Genomic DNA, 18,856 nt, shown 5'->3' with positions numbered 1-18,856 from the left:
GCAATTGACCCAACCTGAACGCTTGCAGAATCAGACGCACATCACACAAGAAAACAATCCTGGAATTGCAGGCCATTATCAAGAAAGAATTTTAAAATTTTTGTTTAAAATCCTTTTAGAACATTATATTATTCTATTAGAAAGAGATTTTAAACAAAATTTTTAAGAGAACTTTTGATCACAAAGGTATCGTGACTTCCATGATAACATAAGAAAAAGAAATCAAACTTTCACTTGACATAGAAAAAACGTTAAAAAACTGCTTGTTTCAAAATGATATAATTGGATTATAGAATTAAGTCATGCCAAGGAAGAATTTCTAGCTTTGCAGTCATTGTAACTGCTACAGATAGCTAAAGACCATCATGATAAAATGAGTCATAGAACTGACGCTGCCAACTAAATAGTAAGGGTATACATAATAAGTATCCAGTAAGGCAGTAGACATGACTATTTGGTATGTATTATAAGACTGGCTGTCTAATGTACTATTCTAAAAAATGCAGAACAAAAAAAGATAAATAAAGAAGTGGATTCATCTCTAAAGCTTTTGTTCAACTGACGCTAAATGGTTACAAAAATGTCTCAATCCTCTGCTTTCTTCTCTTCCACCCTGTCTGGTAGTTTGTCCTATTTAATTGATTTTTTTCTTACATTTCTTAGGTCAGTGTTTTCATGTGGTGAATTTGAAAGGGAAAGTAGGGCTAATGACAGAACTGAGATACAATTGAGACAAGTGCATATTTTAGCTAGTGATAGCTAAGGGACATGTAAAAAAAAATATAGGTTCTGTATTTAATCCTAGAATCATCAAAGGAAGCCACAGCATTAGCTTTCCTCACTGACTTCAGCAAAAGGTATAACCTTGATTTACTATGTGTAAGAAGAAATTTAGGGCCCATTCTACATTGTCCACTCATGCCTTGGAGTTAATGGAAGATTTGCTTGAGTAAGGAGTGCAGGGTTAGTTTCTTACTTTTCCTGGTCAATGTTCAGCATTTTCAATTGAAAATCTGCCAGTTAAGGTAATATATAATTGGTAGTGGTGCAATGGGCACTTTTCACTTTAAATGCTAATAATTAAGGCAATGTCACTGAGGAAAACACTCAACTGACTCAAATTACAATAGTAAGGATCCAAGCCAGTTGGTCTTTCAGGCAGAAAAGGTGTTTGACAGGGAATTTCCTCTCACAGCTTTTCAGTGATAGGCATGCACACATAATATATGCCTGAGAAACAGCTCAAGTCTTAAAATATTTTTTCCTTAATAAACCAAAATAGTTTGGTAGTTTAGCACTTGTTTTTTAATTTCCTACTGTTCATTTTACAGTACTGCAGTATAAGGACAGCATGAAAGATTCTACCACACAACTAGGGTAAATCCTGAAATATGCTAAGCAAAGCACTTGCAACTTTCACTCACTCAGTACTCTCAGTACTTCTCAGGATCCAGTCTACTTTTTGCTGTGTTTTTTTTTTGGTTTTTTTTTTGGGGGGGGGGGGGGGGGGAGAAGAGAATCCTTCTTCAAAGGTCCAAGCTCAAACAGAAGCCAATATTTCCATTTGAGCTGACCCCACCTTTTACCTGAAATATACCAAAACCTCCAAACCAGAAAGAATGCAGAAAGTTATCTTTGAATAACTGGGCTCTACTTTCTGGTTTAGTAAGAACTGAACAGAGAAAAACCAGAGTTATACCCAGAGGTGTGAAGATACTTCTGCATAGTTCTTAATAGCTTTGGCAAACGCCGTAACAGGATACCTAGAATTTCTAATTTACTAGAAAGGTCAAAGAAATAAGAAAAAGGAGACGGTCTAAACAAGTCACTGTCCATGCTATTGTAAGAATTAGGGCCAAGCAAGCCTATTTTAATTTTTAGCCTAACCAATGAAAAGTGGGTAAAGGTTCATTAATTGTCAAGAATGACCTGTTATATAAAATTAAGAAAAAATGTAAGGAGGAGTCAGATACTGAGTTAATTTAAACAGAAAGGGTTTATTGATAACCTTAACACAGTGGTTGAATGGTATGATTGGTCAACAAGAGGATTCTGTTTGCCATGGTACTAAGCAGACTGAGGTCTCTGTATACCAAACTTGGAACCTTGTTTGAAACTATTTTATGCTGGACAGTTTCAGGCTCAATTTAACAACTTTGACTCTTTGGACCCATACTCTCCATCTAACCTAATACAATAATGCTAATGAGTGTTTCTATTCAGATAAAGGAGAAATTAAATGAGAACAAATCAGACATCATAAATGTCTATTTAGAGAATTAGTAGACAATGTCCCATGGGGCAAGGGAAATCTAAGGGACAAAGAAGTTCAGGAGAGCTGGCAGTTTCTCCAGGAGACAGTATTTAAGGCAGTATATCAAGCTATGCTGATCTGAAGGAAAGATTGGCCTCCTACTATTCTATGGATATCTCCATTATTGGAGGTTTTGAAGAGCAGGTTAGACAGACACCTGTCAGGAATTATTAGCTATACTTGATTTTGCCTCAATGCGAGGCACTGGACTAGATGACATCTCAAGGTCCCTTCCAGTCCTGCATTTCTATAGTTCTAAAATTTATTATTGGCATAGTATGTGTTTAAGGTGTTTTAGAAACAAGGTCCCTACCCTAAAAAGAATTTAGTCTAAATATAATCTGCTGTCTGCATATTTAAAGAGCACAAGGATTTCCACAGTGGATTAATCTATTAACTCTGTCAGTGACTACTACTAAAGGCTGGCAGAACACAAAAATCCCTGCAATGCACGTAGAGCTACTGCCCTGCAAGTGGAACATTTCTTTCTTGTCCCGCAGCAAAATTTAATAGAAAAAATAATTTTTTTTGTTCACTTCCTACTTTTTTAAGTTCATATCTTGCCATACCAAATCATGCAATACTCCTATTAGGTTGCCATGTCTGCTAGCACAGCACACTCACCTGGAAAAATCATTGCTGTTTCACCCCTTTGTTGGGGGCTACCTACACTGAACTAGCTTCATACAGCTCTGGCCCAAAATCTAGCTTCTTGGGGATTCTTCTAGCATGGGAGAATCCCTCAGTGACTGGGGCTGGCATTAGAATCATAGAATCATAGAATATCAGAGTTGGAAGGGACCTCAAGAGGTCATCTAGTCCAACCCCCTGCTCAAAGCAGGACCAATTCCCAGCTAAATCATCCCAGCCAGGGCTTTGTCAAGCCGGGCCTTAAAAACCTCCAAGGAAGGAGACTCCACCACCTCCCTAGGTAACGCATTCCAGTGTTTCACCACCCTCCTAGTGAAATAGTTTTTCCTGATATCCAACCTGGACCTCCCCCACTGCAACTTGAGACCATTGCTCCTTGTTCTGTTGTCTGCCACCACTGAGAACAGCCGAGCTCCATCCTCTTTGGAACCCCCCTTCAGGTAGTTGAAGGCTGCTATCAAATCCCCCCTCATTCTTCTATTCTGGAGACTAAACAATCCCAGTTCCCTCAGCCTCTCCTCATAAGTCATGTGCTCCAGACCCCTAATCATTTTTGTTGCCCTCCGCTGGACTCTTTCCAATTTTTCCACATCCTTCTTGTAGTGTGGGGCCCAAAACTGGACACAGTACTCCAGGTGAAGCCTCACCAATGTCGAATAAAGGGGAACGATCACGTTCCTCGATCTGCTGGCAATGCCCCTACTTATACAGCCCAAAATGCCGTTAGCTTTCTTGGCAACAAGAAGGCAACATTGCAGTAGCTACTGTGAGGCACCTCTGAGGGGCATGCCTGGGAAAAGGGAGAATGGATCCAGAGCTGCAGATGCTGACTAATCACCTGATGCCGAAACAGAACATGGGGGCCAAGGGCAGCCAGGTTTGAGAGAGCAGCCATAAGGTTTCTGTAATGTGCACAGAAGACTGCTCTGCATCCAGTGGCCCTGTGATCAGGGCAATGCCAAGATAAGTAACTTCCAGCCACTTTTGTGTCTGGCTCATGCCCCACAGCCTCTGGTCCCAACATGGCCGGTCCTCAGGATCTAGCCTATTTTCAATGGGAGTGACATGCCCAGAAAATGGTAGGATGTGTGTCCTGCCCACTTTAGAGGGCCCTGCAACATTTTAGTTTCATTTTTTCCTCTGAAAAACATATGGGACCTGCTTCCAAACTAGATCGGTGTTTGCAGCAGTTAAGTGCAGTGTGCATAAGTATTTAATTAAAGAGGCTATATCACCCCCTTCACATACAACAACTTGGAAAGAAAGTGATATGCCACAAAATTGGCTAAAATTGTGGCATGCAAGACATATGCTGCTTTCCTCCTGACTATACTCAGGAATTCATGTGCAGAGACACATGAGGAAGTGCCTGTTTGCAGTTCTCCCAGGGCAAATATAAGGGTAAAAGACAGTGACAAAAAAGCAGAGAAGTCATGCACATTTACGGCATCTCCTAGCTGCAGGGATCACGTCAGACAATAACCATCACAAGTTAGGAAACTACCCTTTGGCTGACAGATGAGGTGTCAGTGCAGGCACAGCAAATGAGACTACTTTATTGACTAGTCTGATTGATGGCGCAGTACTACTGGGATTCAGTCTGAGGGCAGCTTGCTACATGTGACAGTGAATTATGTAGCACAGGGTGACGGATGCCAATAGCAAGCGCACAAGAGGGCGCTGACTAGCAGACAGGTGAACACCACAACTGCTATGAGGTCATCCTGTACAAAACAGATATTGAGGTTACCACATTTGCAGTTTCTAGACCATGATCTCTTGCAAGTGTTTTATATCACCTATTAAGTGCTGTCTAGACACATCCATATATCAGCTCTACTACTCACCCGGATAACACACTCACCTCTTTCCCTGCATGCCCTAGAGTCATTCTGACATGCATAAGGACAAAGTTTAGGAATGGTACCTTACATGCAGTCTACATACTGTAGAAATTGTGATTCACAGAATCCATGACTGTTTAGAAAGCACACTTCCCTTATTGTCATTCATTAATTAAATTTAGGAGGAGACCATCTGGGGCATTTTACTTAGTTCCTAATCTTACTAAGTATTGAAGCACATACTTATCTTGAAACCTGGGAGTAGTCCTACTGCACATGCTTGAGTACTTTGCTAGATCAGGATCTTAATCCTGGCCACACCTACTTTGTCTGACGGCATTCCTCTTTTTCTGAGAGTTTGCCTCCTGAATGTAACATGCATGTGGGGGTTTGCAGAGCACTTCACTTTATAGAAACATTACATGACTTCCTTTCTCCCATCATTGTCACTACTGTAGTTCAAGTCCCATGTATGTGGTGTGCATCTGACAGGATCATTGGACTCAATCAGTGCAGCCTTAGAGCTATACAACACAATCATGAACACCAGGAGTGGTGGGGGCACTGACTATGCATGTATAACTGAGTTTCAGATAGTCGAGGGAATTTTCAGTATAATTAATAGATATCGAGAGACACAACCTTGTTATGAATAACAGAGTTCAAGTTCCTTGTGGTTTGAATAATCAAGCCTGAACTATTTACATAAACAAAGAGGGAGAAAGAGAAAGGCTTTGAGAAATCACAGGAGTGGGTCAACCACAAGACCACAGCAATTGAGCATTCCTCTTGATAGTTGGTGAGTTCGATACAATTTAGATTACATTAATAAACTAAACTTTCACTTGTGGTATTAATGGGGCTCCTAATAGCTTCCTGTGGGATATATGTTACTTCCATTCTAGTGGAAAGTTCCTTTGATAATTTATTTATCACTTTGCCTTTTAAGAGTTGTAATGCCTTTCTTAATGCAATGAGTATGCAAGTCTTTCTGTAAAAGGTTTTTTGACCAAGTGTAATTTAAGCCTTATCTGTTGATTGTGCCAAAACTTAAGGGGGCAATATGAAATGAACAGTCTTAAAAGGGTAAGAGAAGTAAAAATCCATCAACTACATAGAAAATAATATTTCCAAAAATTATTTGGAGTTTTCTGACAGGAAATACTTTGTGCAATACAGAAGCAGGCTTGAAGGAGTGAACAAAGAATTCAAACATCCCCAATAGGTTTTAATGCAAAGATAAGGATGCAATGGACAAGTTATATGCAAACAAGAGCACTATAATTCTCTAAGCAATGAGAAAAATACCATTTGTTTTATATTCAGTGTTTCTGGTAATGAACTCTTCTTGGCAAACACATGGGTTGAAAGAAATTGCCTACCATTCTTGCAGTATCATTTGGAAGGGGAAGTGGTCAGGCTGAGAGGGAATCACATAAGGACTTATACAAGCTTGTTTACTATGTGTCACTTAAATTTCTTTGTACCTTAATTTATCTAGCTGTAAAGTTATTATACATCTCTTCTCTTTTTCTAAAATGTGCCATCTGTAAAAAATCTCAAGGGATATGTATTTAATTGTGTAGCATCCCCTCCCTACCTGGTTACCTTCTTTAATGCCAATCTGCGTACAGGTTTTGATGAACAGGTCTGGGTTCTTCTGGATCCCGCCACCCACTCTGCAGGGTGTATCTTCTTTATTTTCTCCTATAAATTTATTTGGAGGTGCCTCCACACACACCCCCTCATTCCTTCCTGGCAGGGTCACCAGGGCAGCTGGAGAGGAAAATTCTAACCACAGGGTAATCCCCACTTATTTGCCAGATAGTTGGAGACTTCTAAGAAGTAGCACAAACAAACACAATAATTATATTAAACAGGAGACAAATATAACATAACAGGGTAAAACACTATTCTTAGGGTCACCGGTGCCCATGCTGATAATATCCATGACTTTCCCCAGTAACATGACCTGATGTAGCAAATGTAAGATTGTGTCCTGTTGGGGCCCTTGATGACCTATGACCACAATATCTTCTCTGCAGTGGTTTAGCAGTATGGCTGACTGGATTCAGTACAGCCCAAAGGACTTACAAGTGGGAGAAGATGGTAAGTCCGTCCACAGGTTTAATATGCAGCAGGTTATAAAATCCCCAAACCCTTACTCCCTGGCTTGAGGACACAGTTCAGGGAGTAGGGGGTCCCCAAAACAATTTTCCTGACTCGCTAACTAAAAGATGGTGCACTCACAAACGCCACGAATGATCCTCAGGTTCACAGATGACTTTGGACTCCTCAGTCACTGCAGAGGGGCTGATCTCTGCTGGCAGGGATCCTCTTCAGACAGGAGAAAGGCTGCTTCTGGTCCCAGGATTTCCCCTCACCACAAAGGGGTGCAGGGCTCAAGGTGCAGATTACAAAACTGTACTAAAATCCAAACTGTGTCTCCTAACCCAGCATCCAGACACACTCACAGCAGGCAGCAGCCCTGGACTAGCAGCCAGAGCAGAGCTGACCATGTGGTGATTGGTCTCACCTAAGGAGCTGGAGGGCTAACTCAGCCTGGCTGGGGAAGTTTCCCAGCAAAACTCTACAAACTGGGAGTCATCAGTGGAGAGGAAACAACCCTCTGAGGGATCTTTCTTTCAGATCCCAAGAGGCCAGTTCACAGGGGGAACCCTGCATGCAGGCATGGGACTCACCAGCTCCCCCTCACACAGCCAGTCCTGCCCTTGTCCTGGCTGGCTCCAGACTGACTCAAAAATGGCTTCTCCCCTTTCCTGAGCTCCCTGGGAAGGGCATCTCACAACCCATTGGCTGGCAGGCAGACTCTGAGTCTGCCCTTGCTCTCCCTCCCTACCAAGAACAGTGTGCCTCTCCCTGGGCAAAAAGCAGACAGAGCCCTAGGAATCTGGGTAATCTCCTTGGGGTTACAATTGTATGCAATAAAATTACTTTTTCTTTTTGTCTACTGTTTTTTTTTTTTTTAAAGTTACACTCCAGTAGACAGGACCCAAGATAAACAGAGATTTATACATTAAAATTAATGCTGTTCAAGAACTGTTTTCAGCCCATACTCATAAGAAAACTATAATAATGTGGTCTAGATTAAATTTCTATAAAGTGGGTATGCAACTGGTAGAAAAATCGGTACTCAGGGTACTTATCAATGGTTCCTTGTCAAACTGGGAGGAGTATCTATTAGGATCTCACAGGTACATCCTGAGTCCACTACTATTCAATATTTTCATGAATGACTTGGATAATGGAGTGGAGAGTATGCTTATAATGTTTGTGGATGATACCAATCTGGAGGAAAGGATTAGAATGCAAAATGACCTTCATAAATTAATTAGGGAAATGGTCTGAAATCAACAAGCTAAAATTAAACAAAGACAAGTGCAAAGTGCCATACCTGTGAAGGAAAAAAAAATCAAATGCAAAACTACAAATTGGGGGATAACTGGGTAAGTAGCAGTACCACTGAAAAGGATCTGGGAGCTATAGAGGATCACACATTGAATATGAATCAACAATGGGATGCATTTGCACAAAGGCAAATATCATTCTGGGGTGTATTAACAGGAGTGTCGTATGTAAAACACAGGATGTAACTGTTCTACTCTACTCAGCATTGGTGAGGCCTCAGCTGGAGGACTGAGTCCAGCTCTGGGCATCACACCTTAAGAAAGATGGGATGACAAACTGGAGAGAGTCCAGAGGAGATCAACAAAAATTATAAAAAGGTGTAGAAACCTGACTTATGAGAAAAGCTTAAAAAAAGGGGTATGTTTAGACTTGAAAAAAGGTGACTGGGGGGACCTGATAGCCTTCAAATATGTGAGGGATGTTATAAAGAGGACAGTGATCAATTGTTGTCCATGTTAACTGAGGATACAAGAAGTAATCAGCTTAATCTGCAGGAAGGGAGATTCAGGTTAGATATTAGAAAAAAACTTTCTAACTATAACGATAGTTAAGTACTGGAATAGGTTACCAAGGGAGGATGTGGAAATCTCATTATTGGAGATTTTTAAGAACAAGTTGGACCAACACCTTAACAGGTCTAGGTGTACTTGGTCCTACATCAGCGCAGAGGACTGGACTACATGATCTGCTGAGGTCACTTGCAGCCTTACATTTCTAGGGATCTATGAATTTTTCATAAGTGCACATCATTTTGGTTACCTCAGTTTTAGGGTTTCCACTGTAGACATCTAGTGTCTTGAGATGGGAACCCAGAAATTGATGTAGCCAAAATTTCAAAGACCTTTGAAAATTTGGCTTTAAATATGCTACATGCACAGATGTGCAGCTGCATGTTTTATTAGCTGATGCTTCTGAGTGATCTGAAAAGCTAACCATGAAAACATATTACGAATTTCAGAGCGGAATACTGCAAAATCATGGGTAACTGTGGCAAGGCCCAAATCTGAGAGAAATGGTTGCAAATGACTAACCAGGTGGAGCTGAAAAAAGATTTCTTTGGGCACTAATACCACTTCACATTATAGAAGGAGATGCCCAAAAACATGTCACATTACAAATCTCTTGAACAAAAGATGAACAAGTTACCTCAAGAGTAGGGGCATGAGCCATCACTACAGCTTCCCTCATGCCACTAGCTTCTTATCTGTTTTATTCAGATTACCTTCAGCCAGTCAAACAGCAGAACAGCAGATACCCCCTTATTTGGATTGATGAAAACAGAACACAGACTTGTGTGACATAAGCACAGTGGCAATACTTCCACCCAAACTCTCACAATATTTGTCCTAGGGGCCCGAAACACACACTAATATGGGAGATCCTTGCAACACCTCATGGGTAATGGCTCAGGGCAGATGAGTATTTGCCTTCATCCCCCCTCTCGGATATCTAGGATAAAAAGATAGAAAAACTCAAACAATATCATATACTCCTTCTAGCAAGTTACAAAACTTCATGGTCAAATGGTATTTGAATCTACAAACAGATTAATTCACCAGGCTTTTCCCCATTGCTAGAGGGACAGCATCAAGCAAGGAAACTAGTGAAGATTCTGTACCACATCCAGTTTAAAAGTAAGACTGAAAGGAATCAAAGAGAATGTAAGAATGCCAAATAAGATCAAATTTGTCTCATTACAGTGTTCCCATTCCTCTTCCCCTAAAAAGAGAAGCAGTAATTGGCTCCAGCTATGACACCATTTTAAGGCTTGTTGAGAAACAGCTTAAAAGGCTGACACTTGACACCCTAAGGAAGGGTCAAGCAATTGTAGCCAGTGGACCCAATGTTTCACCAGACAAGAAGCAAAAGCAGAGAAACACTCCAACTCATAGATTGCTAGATGGGAGTTTTTCATGGCTTTATGAAAATTCTACCTTCCCCAGAGGGACTTTCTGCTGCTGGGGTGCCTTTATTCTGGTTTACACCAGTAGAATCCAGAATAACCCAGGGCAGAACCTAGTGCAATCACTGCAACTATAATTAATTCACTCACATTTAGATTTAATTTCCTAAGGTGATAGGACAAACAGACCATGCCTTTAAAGTTGATGGCTAGCTTCCAAACTTTATAAAGCCGAGTAAAAAGGTATAGCTATTTCCAAGTGTGATGGTGACATTGGATATTTATCATGGACAGATTATGCTGATAGGATGCCGTAACAGCATCCTCTCTGATCTGCAAGGTACATGTCACAAAAGATAAAATTATGATACCTTTAACTTGTGTTCAATAGCACAAAGCTTGTGTGTTCATCCCAGTGAAGACAATGGGACTATTTGTGGTGCAAAGTATCCTAATCTGGATCAGAAAAAAAAGTATATATATAACACACGCACAGAAACACACTATCTCTTGGCCTACATCGGGGTGGGCAAACTACGGTCTGTGGGCCAGATTCAGCCCACCAGCTTTTTTAATCCAGCCCTCGAGCTCCTGCTGGGGAGCAAGGTTTGGGGTTTTTGTCCCAGTCCAGCACTCCAGGCAGGGAGCAGGGTCGGGAGCCGCTCCACACAGCTCCCAGAAGCAGTGGCATGGTCCCCCTCTGGCTCCTATGCATAGGGGCAGCCAGGGTGCTCCACTCAGCACACTGCGCCCACCCCAAGTGCCAATGGGAGCTGCAGGGGCGATGCCTGCGGACAGGGCAGCATGCAAAGCCGCTTGGTCGCACCTTCGCATAGGAGCCAAAGAAGGGACTTGCCGCTGCTTCCGGGAGCCGCTTGAGGTAAGCATCGCCTGAAGCCTGCACCCCTGAGCCTCCCCTCATTCCCCAAACCTCTGCCCCAGCCCTGATCCCCCTCCCACCCTCCAAAGCCTTCAATCTCAGCCTGGAGCACCGTCCTGCACCCCAAAGCCCTCATCCCCTGCCGCACCCCAAAGCTTGCACCCCCAACTGGAGCCTGAACCCGCTCCTGCCCTCTGAACCCCTCAGTCCCATCCCAGAGCACCCTCTTACACCCCAAACTCCTCATCCCAACCCCACCGCAGAGCCCACACCCCCAACCAGAGCTCTCAGCCCCTCCCTCACCCCAACCCCAATTTTATGAGCATTCATGACCCACCATACAATTTCTATTCCCAGATGTGGCCTACATACAAATACAATCAATGCTCTGATTGTAAAAGTCATTTGTAGCTTCATTCTTAGTTTGGAATAAAATATACGGGCCTGATTTTCCTGTTACAGACTAGTTCTACTCCAGTAGAACTCCATTAATCTCAGTGGATTTCCTCTTAATTCAGACTAGGGCAGATGAGACAAGAATCAGGTTCTGTAGGTTTATCCAAAGTTTCTCTCATGTATTCTCACAGTGCATACTAACCTGCAGAGATACTGTTTTAGCACTGCTTTTAAAAACAGACACAAAAATCTTTCATTACACTGCTCTACAGCCAAAATGCTTCTGAAATAAATGTAGTCAAACTTTACTAATTCTGGGTCACTGAGAACGAAAATGATGCTTAAAATTGTTGATTGGCTCTAGTTTTTAAGATATGCTATTGGGTCAGTATATACGACCCTTGACTTGGGAATGGCAGAGGATAAGTGAGTTATAAAGGGAAGGGATCTCAATTTAAACCAGAAATGACTAAAATACATCTTTGACTGGATCTATGAATAAATCTATTACTGCGTTTGGACAGTACTTGCTTTTTAGGCAAAACAACGAATGATGCAATCTGAAGCTGGTATTGCGTCATACATGATATGAATTGCATCATGTTATTCCTAGAAGTCATGGATGATGCAATCATAATGAAGCTTACATCACTCTGCTGAACAAATTGCCCTAGATCAGCTCTAGAAATCATACAGTGTCATGCTCTCTTATTTGTCAGTGTTTGATTTTGCAAAGGGACACATTTCTGTTTAGCCAAAGTGAGCAGAGATGCCTCGTACTTGTGTGAACAGTGCAGATAACTTCTGCTCTGTTTGTGGTGAAGTGACTTTTGCATCACAAAAGCGCAGTATAACCACTATAATTAAGAAAGCTTATCACCTTTATTCTGGCTGCAAAATTGGAGACCAGGACAAGAGGTGGGCCCCACACATATGCTGCAACACTTGTGCAACAAATCTTTGCCAGTAGTTGAACAGGAAAAGGAAATCTATGCCTTTTGCAGTGCCAATGATTTGGAGAGAGCCAACAGATCATACCAGCAATTGTTACTTCTGCATGATGTCTCCAGTTGGGAAAGGTGTGTCAAAGAAGAAAAAGTGGACTGTGCATTATCCAAACATTCCATCAGCTCTACACCCAGTACCCCACGGAGAAGGACTGCTGGTTCCTGATGCACCAGAATCATTCTCACTTGAGTCAGACGAGAAAGAGAAAGAGGATGAAACTTCTGGTCCTGAACCATCAATGTCACAGGACCCACATTTTCTACCATCCTCCTCCTCTGAACCACACCTCATAACACAAGGTGAACTGACCTTGTCAGGGATTTGGAACTACCCAAGAGTAAGGCAGAGCTGTTAGGCTCCAGACTACAGCAGTGGAATCTTAGGGTTTCCATCTTCCGTGACCGTCAAAAGGATCTCGTCCCATTCTTCTTCATGGAAGGTGATCTTGTAGCCTGCAACAACATCGATGGTAGCCCTCAACATCGTTCACGATCCAGATGAGTGGAGACTGTTCATTGATTCATCGAAGACGAGTCTTAAAGCTTTTTTATTGCATAATGGCAATGTTTTGCCATCAATTCCAGTTGGTCATGCAGTCCATAAGAAGGAAACCTATGACAACATGAAACAACTTTTGAGGTGCATAAACTATGACCAACATCAGTGGCAGCTTTGTGGTGATTTGAAGGTTGTTGCTCTCTTGCTTGGTCTGCAGACTGGATACACAAAGTACTGCTGTTTTCTCTGCAAATGGGATAGTCGGGCAAGAGATTCCCACTACATCAAGAAAGATTGGCCACTCCGACAGTCAATGGAGCCTGGCAGGAAAAGTGTTCAGCATCCACCACTTGTTGAATCAAGGAAGATTTTGTTACCACCCTTACACATCAAGCTGGGTCTGATGAAGAACTTTGTCAAGGCCATTGACAAAACACAAGCAGCTTTCAAGTACTTCCGTGGAAAATTTCCAAGGTTAAGTGAAGCTAAGATAAAGGAAGGTCCTCAGATTCGTGAACTTCTTCAAGATGATGCTTTTGACCATGCACTGAGTGGCAAGGAAAAGATAGCATGGAAAGCCTTCCAGTTAGTGGCAATAAATTTTCTCAGAAACAACAAGGCAGACAACTACAGGTGTTGTTGGTGGAAAACCTCCTCAAGGCATACAAAAGCCTGGGTTGCAACATGTCACTGAAGATACATTTTTTTGCACTCTCATCTAGATTTTTTTCCACCGAACTGCGGAGCAGTAAGCGACGAGCACGGCGAGCGATTTCACCAGGACATTGCAACAATGGAGAAACGCTATCAGGGCAAATGGAGCCCATCAATGCTTGCAGACTATTGCTGGACAGTGACAAGAGATGCTCCATTTAATGAATACAAGAGACAAGCCAAGAAGCCCTGAGTAGACACTGAATAGGACTAAACTATGTACAGAATAGTTTTTTGCCTTTTGTTTCATAATCAATTTTATTTATATAACCCTTTTGCTGATTTTTAAAGTGTTACATAAACAGGACAGGTGAAATATTATCATGTAAAGCAACCATAAACACATGAAAAGAACTAGGATTACAATTTATGATTAAAACTCTACTATCTACACAATATACATAGACATAAAATGTAAAAACTTAAATATCTTAGAAACAGTAGCCAGTTGTTTTAATTGTCATATTTGAATTCAGCACATCAAAATACATAATAAATAGCACATTTTATCTCTGAAGCAGACGACTTCTCAAAAATTGTAGACCAGTGTTATTTATTTATCTAATTATACTTGTGCTGAAATGCAAACAACATTAATAATGAATCTCAAAGGAACTCATTTTAGAACATATCTATAAGTGTGCCACTTTAACAGACTCACCTGGCTACACATGATGTTATTACGTCCTCCCACAATAGTTTAAGTACAAGACATTTTAATCTTTCTTCCCTGCAGATAGTGCTGTAAAATCTTATTTTTTAGAGCTCTGGAACCATCTCCTGCATGTGTCAGGCTTCATGGACATTTCTATTCCTCACTCAAAGAAGAAATATAATATGTGACACAGGTTAACTTGTAATAGGCATTGTGATAGTTATCTGATTAAATGTCCATGTGGTTTGACATAAAGGATAGATTTCCACTGCTCTCAAAATTACAATTTCAGAACATACCGGTGTAGAAAAGGATGGAAAGGATAAAAAAAGAATCTGTTGCAAAAGCTTTACAGAAATAGGTTATATCCTAACATCTTTGAAATTCATGGGCATTAAGGGACGCAACCTGGTTCTATTGAAGACTATGGGAGTTCGGTGTGATCAGTTGATTCTGAGTGCGTAACTTGATCCAGCAGGGATGAAGATACAAACTCTTTGTCAAGAGACCTGAGGTGTTTTGGATGTACACTTTGTGAATCTTAACTCACTTGATTTAGTCCCTTCCCTTAAGGTAATTGCTGTAAAGTTAACTGATCTTTTTATAAGCTGGTTGATGATACATCTATTTTGTTCCACTGATATATCAATATGGCACAGATCATAGTATTTTTGATAATCTATTATCAATGCCAGTTGTGCAATAGGAAATATGGATTTTGACTCATTCTCATATGTATCAGAGAAAGACAGGCTAAGAAACTACATGATGAACACTATTAAATCTCATTTAATGTAGGAAATTAATTGAGGTTGCCAGAGAATTCACCACTGCAGTACTGCAGAGTTTAGGGGCCTTGCTGAAAATTTTTGGTGTCATTTGCTACAGAGTACTGCATGTATGTATTAGCTTAATTCATACTTTTCCATTCATTTCCACTGCAGAATTTGGCCTATATTGTTTTACTGTACCAGCTTTAAAATTCAAATGCCTTACTCCAATGTATGGATAACCAGATATATGCATGCCCAAATATAATTGGATTGCTGCACTCAATAGAAAATCAAGAGGAAGGCAGCTGCGAGACTAAGGGAGCTAGCCAGCTGAGTTAGCGAGTGGAGGAAGGCAGAGATACCACCTATCTTGCAGGTACTCTACAAGGAGGAACCTGAGATAAGAGGAAGATGGCACATTGCCAACACCACTGCTAGCTCTTCCTCTGCCTGCACCTTTGGGGGCCCTGGCCAGACACGCATCCTGACCTTGGAGACTTCTACCTGGGTCCTGGTCTTGACTTTTTCTGAATACAGCCTGCATCTGCCTGCCAAATAAAGGCAGGAAGGGGAAAACAACCCTGTTTGAGAGGTATCTGTTTGTGGTGTCTGTTGGAAAGCAAAGAATTGCAGGATGAAGTGACTCGCCTGCACAGCATACAACATCACAAGGACTTCATTGGCAGGATGCATATGGATACATCCAGAATGGAGGAGGCTAGCCAACTACAGCAGCACCAGAGGAGGAGGCTTTATGGGGAGAAGACTGGCTTCTGGCCATCTCGGGTAGTAGATAATGCTCCACCATCCTCCACCCAGCCAAATTCCTTGTCCATTGCAGTCAAGAACCAGTATGCCATACTAGTAACAGGAGGAGAGGAGCAGAACCCAGTGGTTGAGGAGGACGACCCACCTGGCCCCAGGGATGGGAGACTCATGGCCACCACACCCAAGAGGAGGAGATATAAAATGGTGATAGCTAGGGACTCTCCAACAGGGATGGTGGCATCTGTCTGCTGACTTCACATGATGTCCCAGGAAGTGTGCTGCCTGCATGGAGCCCATCTTCAAGATGTTACGGAAAGGTTGACATCCCTCTGACCTTTATCTCATGCTGCTCATCCATTTGGGCACTACAGATACTGCCAGGTATGCCCCTGAGCAGATACGCAATGACTACAGGGCTGTAGGAGAAAGGGTGAAGAGTTCGGGGCACAGGTTGTGTTCTCATTCATCCTCCTGGTTGACAGTCAGGGCCCAGGCAGAGGGACACGCATCCTGGAGATGAATGCATGGCTGTGAAGATGGTGTTGATAGAAGGGCTGCACCTTCCTCTACCATGGGATGATGTTCCAGAAAGGAGGACTGATGGGAAGAGATGGGGGGCCCCAACTGATCAAGGGGAAGAGCATCTTCACGGACTGACTTGCCAACCTAGCGAGGAGGACTTTAAATTACATTCAAGGGGGCAGGTTACAAAAGCCGAAATGTAGATATTAAAAAAGTTGACCTTAAAAAAGGGGTAGATGTTTGGTGTTAGGAAGAAGCAACAAGAGTGATAACACTGGGAGAATCTGCTCAGTATCTTAGATACCTATATAGAAATGCAAGGAGTATGGGAAATAAAAAAGGAGGAAAAATGGAAGTATTAGTTCATAAGTTAAATTATGGCAATTGGCTTCAGAGACTTGGAAAAAGGGCGGGGGAGCGGGTTAATGGTGACCAGATACTTAACACAATTAATATTAACAAGGGGAAAGAAATGCAAGCCAGAATAGGGAAAGAACAGGTTAAAGAATATTTAAATAAGTTTGATGTATTGAAGTCAGCAGGGTCTAATGAAATGCACCTTATGGTACTTCAGAAACTAGCTGAAACAGTCTCAGAACCATTAGCAATCATCTCTGAGAACTCCTGGAGTATAGGTGAGGTTCCAGTGTCACAATCCAATGGCCCTCTCCCTCAGGGAGTCCCCCGGGGAGGCAGCATTGTATGTTGCTAACGCTGTTGCAAACATCGCAAGGCATTTTGGGGAGGGTCAAAGGTGTGTGAGTGGGGATTACACCCAGTTTCCTTTGCAGATTCGAGAGGCTGAGAGAGGAGGAAGGAAAAGAGCAGAGAACAGGTTAACTCAATACTTCAGCTCACTCAGTCTCAGATTGAAGATAAGATGCTGGCCTCCGCCCCTGCCCAGGGCCACAGGTCACAGCCGGCACTGGCTGTCAGCTGAGAAAGACAGGGGCTTGAATGTGCCCGAGCAGCCGTGAGAAAGAAAAATCCAACTGTACAGACCTGCAAAACAGCAAGGCCAGCGAAGAAGAAAACAAAGTCCAGGGCTGTGAAGATTGAAAACACAGATGAAACGACAAGCAGAGGAGCCAAGCCTTGCATCCCGGGAGCTGGGGTGTTTTGGGAAAAATGAAGAAACCACGGAAAGCTGGTTTGGACTGGCACAGAGGACACCAGGAGTAGAGGTTCCCGAACGGAGCACCCCCCTCCCCCGAGGAGCCAGGACTTAAAAACCTCCTGAGAGCTGGAGCAATTTGGAGATCAACAGCAGACCTGGACGGCCTGGGCCCAGGACAGCACTCTTGTCCATCCTTGCCCCCACCTCTTCTTCTGACATTACACCCAGGCCTGGCCAGTCTTGTGTTGTGTGTGTGTGAGTATGAAAGTGGGTTAGGGCTTGGGGCGCTAATGCTTTCTTTCTTCCCCTGAGTGATGTGGGAGCTGTCCCAGCACACTCTGCTGTTATTTTATTATTTCATTAATAAAGCTTTAAAATTTAACCCTTGCTGTGTTTTGTCATCTCCTCCCCAAATAATCTTGTGGCCTCAGGCAGATTGGTAATGAAAATCTGTCACACCAGAAAATTGGAGAAGTGCAAATATAGTGTCTGACTTAAAAAACAGGCTAGTGAGCCTAACTTTGATACCTGGAAAGACACTGGAACAAATTATTAAACAATCCATTTGTATGCACCTAGAGGATAATAGAGTTATAAATAGTAGCCAACATGGATTTGTCAAGAACAAATCATACCAGATCAGTCTAATTTCCTTTTTTGACAGGGTTACTGGCTGGTGGATGGGGGCAGGGAAGCTGTAAGAGTGATATTTCTTGATTTCAGTAAGGTTTTGACAGTAATACATGACATTCTCATAAGCAAACTAGGAAAAGTCGTCTAGATGTAATTACTATGAGGTGGGTACATAACTGGTTGAAAGACCGTACTCAAAGAGTGATTATCAATGGTTCACTGTCAAACTGGTGGTGGGGTGGTATAGCTAGTGAGGTTGCACAGGGATCTGTCTCCTGGATCCAGTACTATTTAGTATTTTAATTAGTGACTTGGATAATGGAGTGGAGGGTATGCTTATAACATTTGTGGATGACACCAGGCTGGGAGGGGTTGAACATGGGAAGAAAGGATTAGAATTCAAAATGACCTTGACAAAATTGAAGAATTGGTCTGAAACAAACAAGATGAATTTCAATAACAGACAAGAGCAAGGTACTACACTTAAGAAGGAAAAATCAAAGGCTAACACATAAAATGGGCAATGACTAGCTAGGTAGCAGTACTGTTGATATGGATTTGAAAATTATAGTGGATCACAAATTGAATATGAGTCAATGTGATGCAGTTGCTAAAAAAGCTGATATCAGTCTGGGTTGTATTAAAGTGAGTGTTGTAAGACACAGGAGGTAATTGTTCAGCTCTACTCAGCATTGATGAGGCCTCAACTGGAGTACCATGTCTGGTTCTGGGCATCACACTTTAGGAAAGA

Source organism: Trachemys scripta, chromosome 8 (genome assembly GCF_013100865.1).
Source record: "Trachemys scripta elegans isolate TJP31775 chromosome 8, CAS_Tse_1.0, whole genome shotgun sequence".
Lineage (NCBI taxonomy): Eukaryota > Metazoa > Chordata > Testudines > Emydidae > Trachemys > Trachemys scripta.
This window is presented reverse-complemented; position numbering follows the sequence as displayed.